Genomic DNA, 12,500 nt, shown 5'->3' with positions numbered 1-12,500 from the left:
ACATATATTCACAAATCCACATATCCACAGACACACAGACAGAAACAGACGGAAACACACACATACACAATTACTAAACTTGTTCTCTCACTCACAACAAACCAATTAACATTTCCACAATGTCGCAATTGAGCCGCACAGCCGGAGGCAGCTATACATTTTGAAGAACAGTGTCGGAGAGAGTTGAGTGAAGTGAATATAAGTAAATTAAATAATTAATTAACGAATCAAACAAATTAAAATAAAATAAAATCGTGAAGAAGGGGCGAGGGGGAGGAGGAGAAGGTGGAGGAGGGGAAGGGGAGGGGGAAGGGGAGGGGAGGATGGGAAGGAAGAGGGAGAGGATAGGGGGTGGGGAGCACGGACGATGGGCATGGGGAAAAGGGGAAAATGGGCGAGGAGAGAGAGAGGGGAGGGGTAGAGAGAGGGGGGAGGGGTAGAGAGAGGGGGGAGAGGAGGAGGAGGAGGAGGAGAGAGAGAGAAATCCGCACCTAGCCTTCGAGTCATTACATCAGCCTTGAACGTTTATGTGGCCCTTGAAGGACGCGACGGCCGTCACACCTCCGTGGCCGCGTCAGCTTTCTCCCGCCGCGTCGTTTGGCCGCTTGAACACCCGGGACCGGAAACGTAATGGTAAGAAAATGCTGGCAAATGAATAAAGAAATTCACAGGCAGATGGATAAAACGAAGTCAAGGTCGGAAGGAAAGGGGCTAACGGAACTGAGAAATGGGTAGACATAATTACATTCGGTATACATATATTGTGTCACAGTCGGTGGGGGGTGAGGGGAAGAGGAGAAGGGAGGAAGGAAGAGAGAGAGAGAGAGAGAGAGAGAGAGAGAGAGAGAGAGAGAGAGAGAGAGAGAGAGAGAGAGAGAGAGAGAGAGAGAGGAGGAAGAGGGAGAGAGAGAGAGAGAGAGAGAGAGAGAGAGAGAGAGAGAGAGAGAGAGAGAGAGAGAGAGAGAGAGAGAAGAGAGAGAGAGAGAGAGAGAGAGAGAGAGAGAGAGAGAGAGAGAGAGAGAAAGGAGAGAGAGAGAGAGAGAGAGAGAGAGAGAGAGAGAGAGAGAGAGAGAGAGAGAGAGATAGAGATAGAGGGAGCTCCCACCATAATGAAAATAAGTTCATCCGAAAAGGTAATAAGCTCATGGAGCAGCATTCCGTCACGTCGAACTGCACACCGAAATACTTCATAAATATTCCAGCCTCCGCTGTGGATATATCAGGAGCCGGCCTCGGCACTGTATTTAGTCGCTAACATACGTCTTCAATGTGCATCCGCTTTCGGGACAGATGTGTGTACTTCTACATATAAGAAACCTCCTCCACATTAACTTCACCTCCCCTCCCTCCATTCCTCCCTTTCCTCCTCTCTTCTCCTTCCCCCTCACCCCCCCCCCTTTTTCCGCTCGACCGCCCGTGACGGCTAGAGTGAAAGGCCAGTTGACAAACGACAAGTCTCCATCTGCCCCCCCCCCCCCACACACACACCCTTGCCATCAACCATCTCTATTACGACAGGTCACTTGCGATTATGATCTAGCACGTCCTCGTCCCGTAGGCGACCTGTGCGGGACCCTTGACCTTTTCAAGGAGCGATGACCTACGACATATGAACGGACGGTGATGAATAAAAACGAAGGAGCGAAGATCGGAGACAACCGCTCTGTCACCGGCGCCATTCCGAACAGCTGCGGCAATACGAACGGGAAAATACGAAGCGGCAATTGTGATGGTGATAAGAGGATAGTGTTAAGGAAAGGATAAGAATAAATAAAAACATTTCCACCCGTCGATATCGCTTAAAAATCATAAAAGTAAAACCACCAACGAAAACGCAAACGAAAGTAGAAACTGTTGATGAAATATCAGCAATCGACAGTAACAAGGGAGTAGAGTAAACGATTAGCAGCATTTTCATCAGTCGAGGTTACATAAGCAGAACAATAATACCCCTCCCCCCCAAAAAAAAAAAGTAGTTAAAATAAAGAATAACAAAGAAAGACCAACAATAGCAGTAACATGAGAACGAACCTACTACCGGACACTATTTACTTGAGCGATGCCATCAGAGAGACAAAGTCAAGACGATAACTCTCATCCGGACTCGAGATATGAGAATTAATTATTATTTCGAAATATCCGGCGCGTGAGACTCTTAAGGCCAGTCTAGTGTCGCAATCCGCACTCATTCGCTCGTTCGCACAGAAAGTTGGCGGCGGGTGGGTGGGGTGAGGGTGGGGGGGTCGGGGGATTTACATCATCGTTTGCAACTCTTACCACCAGTAATTGCAAGGTGAGACCATAAAAAAGTAAGACTTGATTGAGTGAAGCATCCCTTTCCTTTTATATCACATGAACAAACATGAACAGACTCACAACAACAAACACACTAACACTCTCTCTCTCTCTCTCTCTCTCTCACTCTCTCTCTCTCTCTCTCTCTCTCTCTCTCTCTCTCTCTCTCTCACACACACACATACACACACACACACATGAAAACTGAGATTACAACCCACACACTTCCCTTTCCGCTTGTTTGTAAACAGCAGAGTATAGCGACCAGCTAAACACGTTTCCCTTGGCCATAAATAATATGCCCTCAATGGGAGGAAGGGGACAGGTGACAGAGGGAGAGGAAGAGGAGGAGGAAGAGGAGGAGGAGGAGGAGGAGGAGGAGGAGGAGGAGGAGGAGGAGGAGGAGGAGGAGGAGGAGGAGGAGGAGGAGGAGGAGGAGGAGGGATGATGAGGAGGAGGGATGAGAGTTGAGGAGGAGGGATGAAAGTTGAGGAGGAGGAGGAGGAGGAGGAGGAGGATGGGGAAAAGGAGGAGGAGGAGGAGGAGGAGGAGGAGGAGGAGGAGGAGGAGGAGGAGGAGGGGGAGGAGGGGGAGGAGGAGGAGGGGGAGGAGGAGGAGAGGGAGAAGGAGAAAGAAAAGGAGACGAAGGAGAAAGAGAAGGAGACGAAGAAGGGGGAGGAGGGGGGGGGAGGGGGGGGGGGGGGGGAGGAGGGGGAGGAGGAGGAGGAGGAGGAGGAGGAGGAGGAGGAGGTGGAGGAGGAGAAGGAGGAGGTGGAGAAGGAGAAAAATGAGGAGAATTTTTTTAAAAATGAGGAGAAAAATTACAAGGACAAAAAGGAGGTGTAAAAAGGAGGAGAAAAATTAGAAGGAAAAAAAGGGTGAAGGAGATAAAGGAGAAGGCGTAGGAGAAGGAGAAGAATGAGGGGGCGGAAGAGGAGAAGGAGGAGGAGAAGAAGGGCGAGGAGGAATATAATAACACTGATGGTAATCGTGAATATGAAACTGAAAGAAAACGGTTGCCAACCAACAAAATACCGCTCTGCCAGTCAGCACTCACATTACTGTCGCCGTCACCATGCTTAAGAGATACCCTCCCCTCCCCTCCCCTCCCCCATCTCCATTACACTCTGTCTCTTCCCCTCTCCCCCCTTTCTTCACGTGTCCCTCACATCCCCCGACCACGAGACTTCAGTGCACTCTCTCATCCTCACCCTCACCCTCATCCTCATCCTCATCCTCACCCTCTCCCCCTCCCCGACCAGCGTGGGAGAGGGGAGCGTCGTAGGCCTTGGGAGATCATTGCAGTGAGGAGGGAGGGAGGGTGGAGGAAAGGAGGGAAGGGTAAGGGAAATATGGAAGGGAGGGGTGGAAGAGAGGGGAGAGAGGAAGTAAGGGAGGGAGAAAGGGAGGGAGTAGAGAGGGAAGGAGGAAGATAAAAAACAGGGACTCTCTTCCGTATCCCAACATCCCTTCCTCCCATGGTCCCTCCCCCCTCCGAGATCGTCCACGAGCGGCCCTGGCCAGCACGACGTCTGACCCAGCGACCGACCGACCGACCGACCACGCCTCCAACGTGGTCATGCACAACGTCGGTAACCCGCCGCTCGCGCTATCGTCTGCAATAAGTCTCCCTCCTTCCTCGCCCTCCCCTTCCTTCTCTCCATCTCCATCTGCATCCTCCTTCAACTCCCTTTCTTCCCTTTCTCCCTATCTCGATCCCTTTCTCATTCTCTCTCTCCTCCCCTCCATCATCTATTCCCTCGTTCTCTCCCTTCCTCCCTCCCTCGTCCTCCCCCCTCGCTCCCTACATCTCTCCCTTTCTCCCTCGCCACCAAAACACACAAAAAAAAACGAAGCCGCGAAGGCGTAGATGGTATAATAAGAGTCCATTGCCGAGGCGGTGTTAGTAGTTTGTGTGTGACGAAGGTGCGAGGTATATGATGCGCATATTTATGTGTGTAACTGTATAGCTGTTTACCGTGACTGTCTCGGTCTCTGGCTCCCTTGCTCTTCTCCTCTATCCCTCTCTCTCTTCTACTCATTTTCTCTCTTCATTCTTCTCCCTTTCCCTTTCCTTTTCCCTTTCCCTCTCGCCCTTTTGTGTACCGCCAAAGTCGCTCGTCATGACACACATTAATGCATCGATCGACATTTCTTTCTTGCAGATCACTATGCATCAAAGGTAATATAGGAGAGGCAGAGGGAAGGAGGGAGGGAGGGAGGGAGGGAGGGAAGTTTATATCAACACTAAAAACAAAATGACATGGAGAAAATTATTAACGAAAAGAGGTCGCCGATGGGTTAACGGGTACGTGAAGCCCCTCCCCTCCCCAGCTCCTACCCCCTCCTCCAAAGGCAGCTGTCTAAACATGTCTCGCTCTTGTAGCTCTCAAGCCACTTCCGGCATGAAGGGGTGGTGGTGGTGGGGGGGGGGGGGAAGAGGAGAGGATCGGGAAGGGGGAGGAAGAGCGAGAAGGGGAGCAGCGGGGAGATGGAGGAGGAGGAGGAGCAGCGGAGAGGAGTGACAAGAGGTGAAGGAGGGAGAGCGGGAGGGAGAGAAAAGAAGGAGGAGGAGGCGGAGGATTAGCGGTAGGGGGGGAGAGGAGGAGGAGGCTCGGCCAGCCAACTGTACCCTACCTTTTCCTCAATTCACTGCGAAAGACTTCGTCAAATTTCACACGGCCACTGCAAGATGTCCCCCTCTCATTTTTTGCGAGCAAACTCAACCAACACATCTTGCTTCGGGTCGGTGAAGCCGCTAGATTAGCCAAGAACACGGGCATCGATCAGCCAGAAACTTGGAACAAGCAATCCGGATTCGCCAAAACACGCCTCAAGTCTCTCAGAATCGTATACTTACCTATCTCTCTACTCTTCTCTTTTCATGTCTTGCCTTGGCTTCTCTTCTCCCCTCCCTTCTCTTCTTTTCCTTTCTCTTCTCTTCTCTTCTCTTCTTTTCCTTTCTCTTTTCCTCTCTTCTTCCCTCCTCTCTACCACGGTCCCAACACTCACCTGAAACAAACATAAAAATAAGGTTAACGGGAGGACCCCAAAGGAAGAATACAAAAAATAACATATTAAGAAAAGTAAATATTGACGCCGCACCTTTTTCACCTGCCGGCATAGATCAGTCCGCGTGGATATGGCTTTAAAAACATTGAAAAAATAGGGAGATGGAGATGGTTATGGTGAAGGTAAAGGTGAAGATGACGGCAAAGATGACGGTGATGGTGATTATGATGGCAGTGATGATGATCATGGTGATCAAGATAATGATCGCAGTAATGATGTCGTTGTGATGCTGATAATGCTGATTATTAATGATGATAGTGATGGCGGAATTCTAGGTGCTCACGAAGATGAATATGATAATGTAGGTAAAAAAAAAATGATAATGACAACAATGTTCCCGACCTCGAAATAGCCCAAAGAGTAGAACCCAACATCACAGAGGGAAACCAAAGGAGTTTAAAAAAATAACACAACACTTGACCACATAAGCACCACAACAACTTTAGTCAGTGTCTTGTGAACATCTGCCATCTTATGTTACACTTGGAAATAAATAAACAAATAAATATATTACAGCCATGAAAGAGAGAGATGAAGAGAATAGGGTTATACTCTACCATTAATTTAAGACCATGGCTCTTTCTATATGTTCCATTTGTTCCATGTTCCAAAGTTTGGGGAGACGTGGGTAGAGGGAGAAGAGGGTGAGAAGGAGAAGAGGAAGGAGACGGAAAAGGATAAGGAGAGGAGAGAAATGAGAGAGAAAGAGAAAGAGAAAGAGAAAGAGAGAGAGAGAGAGAGGGGGGGGGACAGATACAAAGGGAATCCTACACCAATGGCATTCAATTATCCGTGTGTGGTGAGGAAAGGCATAAGGCTATTGAACCCTGATGCGACACTTCCCAGCGCCGGCCTATCGTTGTGTGTCTCTATTCCTCTTGCCTGCTTGCTGCACTGTGGGGCCAGGTGCTTTCCACCGCCCTATCATCGCGCCACTGGCACTCCCAATACGCCCACTGACCACGCCCACTGCTCGATTGTTTGGCGCGACTAAACTACTTCGAAGAACCCAATAGTCTGTGGTGTTTAGGTGAGGAGAAGGAGAAGAGGAAGAGAGGGAGGAGGAGAGGACGAGAGGGAAGAGGAAAGGGAAGGGAGGAGGAGGAGGAGAGGGAAGTGAAGGAGGAAAAATGCGGCAAGGAGAGAGTGAGGGTTGAAGGAAGGAAGGGAAGGAGAGAGAAAGAGAGGGATAGAAAAGGGGAGGAAGGGAACAACTATGATAGAAGAATATCGCGAGGACAGACGGGGAAGAAGGAATGAAGGAAAGAATGATAGAAAATAGACAGACAATGGTGAACCACAAAAACAACAAAAAGAAAACGGAGGTGTCGGACTGAAAATAGACGACCAGCGGGACGATGCAAAGCGAGAAGAAGGAAAAGGCAGGAAGCGTTGCGAGTAAAAGGCACCTTCTTCCCCTCGTGCCTTCCCTGTGCATCTCCTGCGAGGGATGATTTCAACAGTTTGCAAATTCGTTGCAACGGCGCGAGGGGAGAAAATGGATTAGAGACTCTGTTCGCCCTAAAATGAAAAGTAAATGTCATATACATGCGGACTTTCCATAGGAATATTTTAGTTGGGGGTTGTTGCTATTAAATCGTGTGTGTTAACGAACGAAGGACTTTTTTTGCTTGGATAAGTTTATTGAGGCAAGTGGTTACTTACATCTCAAAGGGGTGAGGTAAGTGAGTGAGTAAGTGAGCGAATAGGAGAGAGAGAGAAGAACGACAGAGAAAGAGAAAGACAAAAATACGAAAGAGACGCATGAGCTGGAATCGACCCTCTCTGTGCACATGGAGCCCAGTCCCTTCCCAAAATCCAATGGAACTTTCCGCGCGTGCCTTCGGTCTGAGGTATTGTTCGGTCGCTTGAAGGTCACCGAATCGGCCGAATCAACATTGGGAAGAATCAAGCACCTCAATCTCGACCAATCAACATCCTGAAATAACCTTATATTATCTTATCTCCTCGCCACCCGAATATCACAGACGAACCTAAGTGCACTCGCGCAGATTGCATATTGAGTCACTGCAATCGGCGCTAGTGCTGACATCGCGAAACAAGCGAGTTACGGGACGAGGGAGCGCAAGACAAAGCCGATTGCCTTTTCACTTGACCGCTTTCGTGGGTTTCGTTTAATACGTAGGCCTTTTATTTGAGGAGAGACAAAGTTACGAAAGTCTGTCTAAGCAAAATGTGAACAACCATAAGGACGAAGTTCCATTCCCCTGCAGGACCCTGCAGGAGAGAAAATGTCCTAATCATCCTTATAAACACTTCTCATGATCAATGTCAAGACAAAAGCATCTTCCAAGGAGAGGTTGTATCGGACGTAACACCCCCTGGACAACAACATTTTTCCATATATATAGTTCCTCATGCGATTATAAATAAGATAATAAAAATGATGACGGTGATGATGATGGTAGTTATAGTGGTGATGATGATGGTAGCTATAGTGGTGCTGCTGCTGATGACGATAGCAACAACACAACATCAACTAAATCAACAACAAAGACAAGAAATGCCAACAGACAAAACCAGGCCCAAAAGCGAAACCAAAAGCACGCAGCCCAATCAAGGTCCCTTCCCTCGCCACGCACAACACGGGGAAAAAGAAGTTGTGCATGCTTGCTGGAGCGTCTCCAGACCAGCAGGCACGCAAGCAAGCACATTAGCGGGTCATGACCACAAACAGGTTAAAGGCGAGGGGTGGGGGAGGGGGGAGGGGCTAATGGCTTGGGGTTGGGACTAGGGCAGGGGGGTAGGGAGGCAGGCGTAAGGAGAGGGAGGAGTGGAGACAAGGAAGAAGAAGAAGGAAAAAAATAAACAAATGACTCATCATCAGTGTGTGAGGAGCAGAGGGAAGGCATGTTTACTATTTGACGGAGAAATAAACAACTAAACAAAATCCTTTCCTTATTTTTGTTTTTTTCCTTCTCCCCCCTCCCCCCGCCTGGAATATTGAAGCTAAACTTTCCTCATTACGAAAGCGAAGCAAACAAAGTGGCGGCGTATCAAAAGACGATAGGAAATCACGGGGAGAGAAAGATAACGAAGATGATAAAAAGGAGGAAAAGGAGAGGAATTAAGAGGGAAGCATAGAAGTGAATATAAGGCAGAAATCAATGGTGTTTTGTGGTGTGTGTGCAAAATAAAAGTGAGGAGAGGAGAGAAGAGGAGAGAGGAAATGGAGATAACAACAGAAAAGGGAAGAGAAGAGACGAATAAAAGGAAAATAAAAAAAGAAAAGAGAAAAAGAACAAACGAAATCACAAAAAAATAATAATAATAATAATAATAAATCTCAGAGCAACTTGGCGAGGGCCCCGAGTGTAAAAACAGGTTCCGCGGCGGCCGAGGCTGAGGCTGAGGCTGGCTGGCAGGCGGCCGCGCAAGCAATACACACTCGGCAATCACTAACTAGCCTTCTCAAAAATAACCTCCCGCACCACCCAACACGACCGCGGTCGGCCCAGACGGAGGGGGGGGGTGCGGACAGTGGGGAGGGGGTATGTGGACGGGGAATGGAGGATGGGGAATGGTAAGAGGTAAGGAAGTGTTACAGGGAAAGGACGGAAGGGAGGGCGAGAGGGCGTAAATCCTGAGTTCTGTGCTGCCCCATCCAGCCTGCCTCCCTCTCCACTCCACCCACCCCACTACCCAACCTTCTCTCGAATACTGCCCCCCACGTACTCACACTAATCCCAGCAACACCACCCACCCGCCTGACCAGAGGAATCAGCTGATCCACAAGGACAGATGACGCCTCGTCAATGAGCAGCTAAATATATCCTTCACCTGAGCCACATAAGAACCGGTACGCAACGAAAGGCGACCGCAACCTGACTTTTTTTTCGTGAGCGTGTGCGTGCGTGTGTGTGTGTGTGTGTGTGAAGAAATAAAGTAGGGGAAAAGGAGAGGAGATGGAGTATAGAGAGAAAGGGATACGAGGGGGAGTGTCGGAGAAAAAGGAGAAAAAAGAGAGGGAAAGACAGATAGATAGATAGATAGATTGATAGAGACGAGAGGAGAGGGAGAAGGGAGGATGGAAGAGAAGAAAGATGGAAGAGGGAAGAGGAGGGAAAGAGAGGAGGAGGGAAAGAGAGGAGGAGGAGGAGGAGGAGGAGGAGGAGGAGGAGGAGGAGGAGGAGGAGGAGGAGGAGGAGGAGAGAGGAAGGGGAAGATGTGGGGATCGGGGACAGGTGGGGATCGAGGTTTTCTCACGTGCTCGCGACACCTGGCACACCTGGCTGGCCCTCACAAGCACTCGAGGAAACAAAGGAGAAAGGCCACGTGAAAGACAGACAAACACACACTCACACACACAAAGATGTGACATGACAATGCAAATGCGATCACGGATCCAACAATGCCATGAACAGCTATTGTCTCTCTCATTATTAATGTCGGTTACCGACAATAATGAAGTTGATAACGGTAATCACATTGATACGGATTATAACGATTTTTATGATAATTATGCAGCTACTAATACTATTACTGATGCTACTAGTACTACTAAAAGAAACAAATAAATAAGTAATACCAACAATAATAACGTAATGATAATAATATAATGATAATGATAATGATGATAATAATAATAATAATAATAATAATAATAATAATAATAACAACAACAATAAGTCCAGCACGAACTACCAGCAGCAATAAAAATCCCAACGTCAAAAGGTATACCTGACAAACCTTATAATGGTGAGGCTGACAAAAAAAACAAACAAAAAAACACTACTCGCGAGGCCCAACCCCAAGACAAAGCGGCAAGCAAGATTGAACAAGCAAGCAGGGGAGGAGGAAGAGGAGGAGGGGGGGGTGGCTCGTAAATCGCTTCATTTCCACTGCAAGCGATGGCCGTGGCAGCGTGCTTTCCCATTCCTGCCGGTCAAATAAGGCAACCGGACGCCGGCACAAGGAGGAGGAGAACGACGCTCAAGGAGGTCCACACGATGTAACGGATTCACTGGGAGGGGAATGGAGGGGGAGGGGGAGGGGTGGGGGAAGGGACGGAGGAGAGGGGAGGGGATGGAGGGGAAGGGGCGGGGGAGAGGATGGAGGAGAAGGAGACGGGATGGAAAGGAGGTGGGAGAAGAGGAGAGGAGGGGATGGAGATGGGATGGGGATAGGGATGGAGAAAGGGGGTAGGGAAGAAGAGGGAGAGAGGAGGGGATGGAGAGGGGGGATGGGGAAGTTAAAGGAAAGGGAAGAAGGATGGGAAAGAAGACGGAGGGATGGCGTCTCGGAAAGACAGGTGATGGTGAGGAGAGGGAGGAAGAGGAGGAGGGTGTCACTGGAAAAGGTTCAGGGGGATGGAGGGCAGAGGGAGAAAGCAGGGAGTGAAAAGTGGAAGAGGTTGGATCGCACTGGGCCGGACTGGGTTGAAAGGCCTAATAACCGAAAAGAATAGCATCTGCTCCCAAAAGTCAGAGGAAGGGAGCCAGCGCAGCTTCCTGGGGCCGTTCGTGAAACGCGTCTGGTGACCTGAAGGCTGTTGGCTCAAAACCTCGCCTTTACTACAAGGCTTTCCGTGCTCCTAAATATTCCCTTTGCATTAATAATATAAAACGACTCGCTCAAATTTCATGAACATATTCTGTTTATACCATAGTCTAATCACGATAGCCATCTTTTTCTAAACGGCAAACCGCCATAAAAAACAAACAATACATTTCACTTTATTATAAAGGCTGGGCAGCGAGTTCATACATCTACAACTTTGTGCCATGGCAAGAGAGCGAATAATGTCACAAGGCCAAGAATTCTTTTGTATATTAATTTAATGAGTCAAGAGTTCAAAGGTAAAATATATATTCCGCCGTGCAATACACACACACACACAACAGTTGCGACTGGATTAAGTAAGGATGTATCATTTCAACAAAACACGAACACAGAAGCGTGAAGGGGGAAAAATAAACGTAGGCACACTAATAATAAAAATCCGTATCTATCAAAAGTAGACTATGTTTCCGGTGGATGGACCTTGTCGCACCATTTCTTTCGCCTGAGGAGGTCTTATCTATCTTAAGAATCGTTTCCTTTCTCACAGGGTGGTTTCTTTTCTGTGGCTTTGGCGATCCCATCCTCATTTCATAAGAGAGCGACACCCACGAACCTCTTCTTCTGGCTGACGGCGTGGAAGTGTGCGGTTTAACTTTAATCTTATTAACTCCCACCCGGGCGTTCCTCGAGGGTTTGCTGGAGTCAACAGCTTTACCCCGGCCGCCCCCTGTCCCGTCTCTCTCTCTCCGTCTCTGCCTCTGCCTCTATATCTACGTCTATATCACGTCCCTCGCCTCTTTTCATGTCGAGAGAGACAGGAAGAGGAGGAAGAAGAGGAGGAAGAAGAGAAAAAAGAAGAAGAGGAAGAGGAAGAAGAAGAAGAAGAAGAGGGAGAGGGAGAGAGAGAGAGAGAGAGAGAGAGAGAGAGAGAGAGAGAGAGAGAGAGAGAGAGAGAGAGAGAGAGAGAGAGAGAGAGAGAGAGAGAGAGAGAGAGAGAGAGAGAGAGAGAGAGAGAGAGAGAGGGGGGAAGAGGAAAATGCGAAAAAGAGAGAGACCGACCGACCGCCAGAAATAAACAAAACTCGGAACCCTTCTTCGCGAGCGATGGATAAAAAGTCCCCCAGGTATAAACATCTGCGAGGAAGAAGGGCTTCGGGAACTCGTGATTGCCGAACCCCAGAAATTATATTTTCCTTTCCTCGCCTAACTAGGAGAAAGGGATGAATGACCGCTGGAACGCGAAGGAAAATCTATAGAACACAACTCTGGTTTCTTTTCCACGAAGCAATCCCGGCTGTTTCACAGAGAAAGAAACAAGTGGCGTGTTTGTGTTTGTCTGCCTGTCTTTATATATATATATTATATATATATATATATATATATATATTATATATATATATATATATATATATATATATAATATATATATATATATATATATATATATACATACATATATATATATGTAAACATATATGTATGTATGTATGTATGTATGTATGTATGTATGTATGTGTGTGTGTGTGTGTGTGTGTGTATATATATATATATATATATATATATATATATATATATATATATATATATATATACATATATGTGTGTGTGTG

At 47.9% G+C, this 12,500-nt stretch overlaps 1 protein-coding gene and 1 long non-coding RNA gene across 3 annotated transcripts in view; both read right to left on the bottom strand.

Moving 5' to 3' along the window:
* Positions 1 to 12,500, bottom strand: part of LOC122259998 (protein fem-1 homolog C) — a 145,811-nt gene that overhangs the window by 82,098 nt on the left and 51,213 nt on the right. The gene's annotated exons all lie outside the window — the stretch shown is intronic.
* LOC147471466 (uncharacterized) overlaps positions 1 to 12,500 on the bottom strand; it is an 82,581-nt gene that overhangs the window by 50,058 nt on the left and 20,023 nt on the right. The window contains exon 2 of the long non-coding RNA XR_015191213.1: positions 5,156 to 5,307. This is a non-coding gene — a long non-coding RNA (uncharacterized LOC147471466). The remainder of the gene's footprint in view (positions 1 to 5,155; positions 5,308 to 12,500) is intronic.

This window comes from Penaeus japonicus, unplaced genomic scaffold, assembly GCF_977035675.1.
Source record: "Penaeus japonicus unplaced genomic scaffold, GWHDUDI00000001_assembly GWHDUDI00000008, whole genome shotgun sequence".
Classification (NCBI taxonomy): Eukaryota; Metazoa; Arthropoda; class Malacostraca; order Decapoda; family Penaeidae; genus Penaeus; species Penaeus japonicus.
Note: the sequence above shows the minus strand (reverse complement) of the source record. Positions and strands in the feature narration are given on the sequence as shown.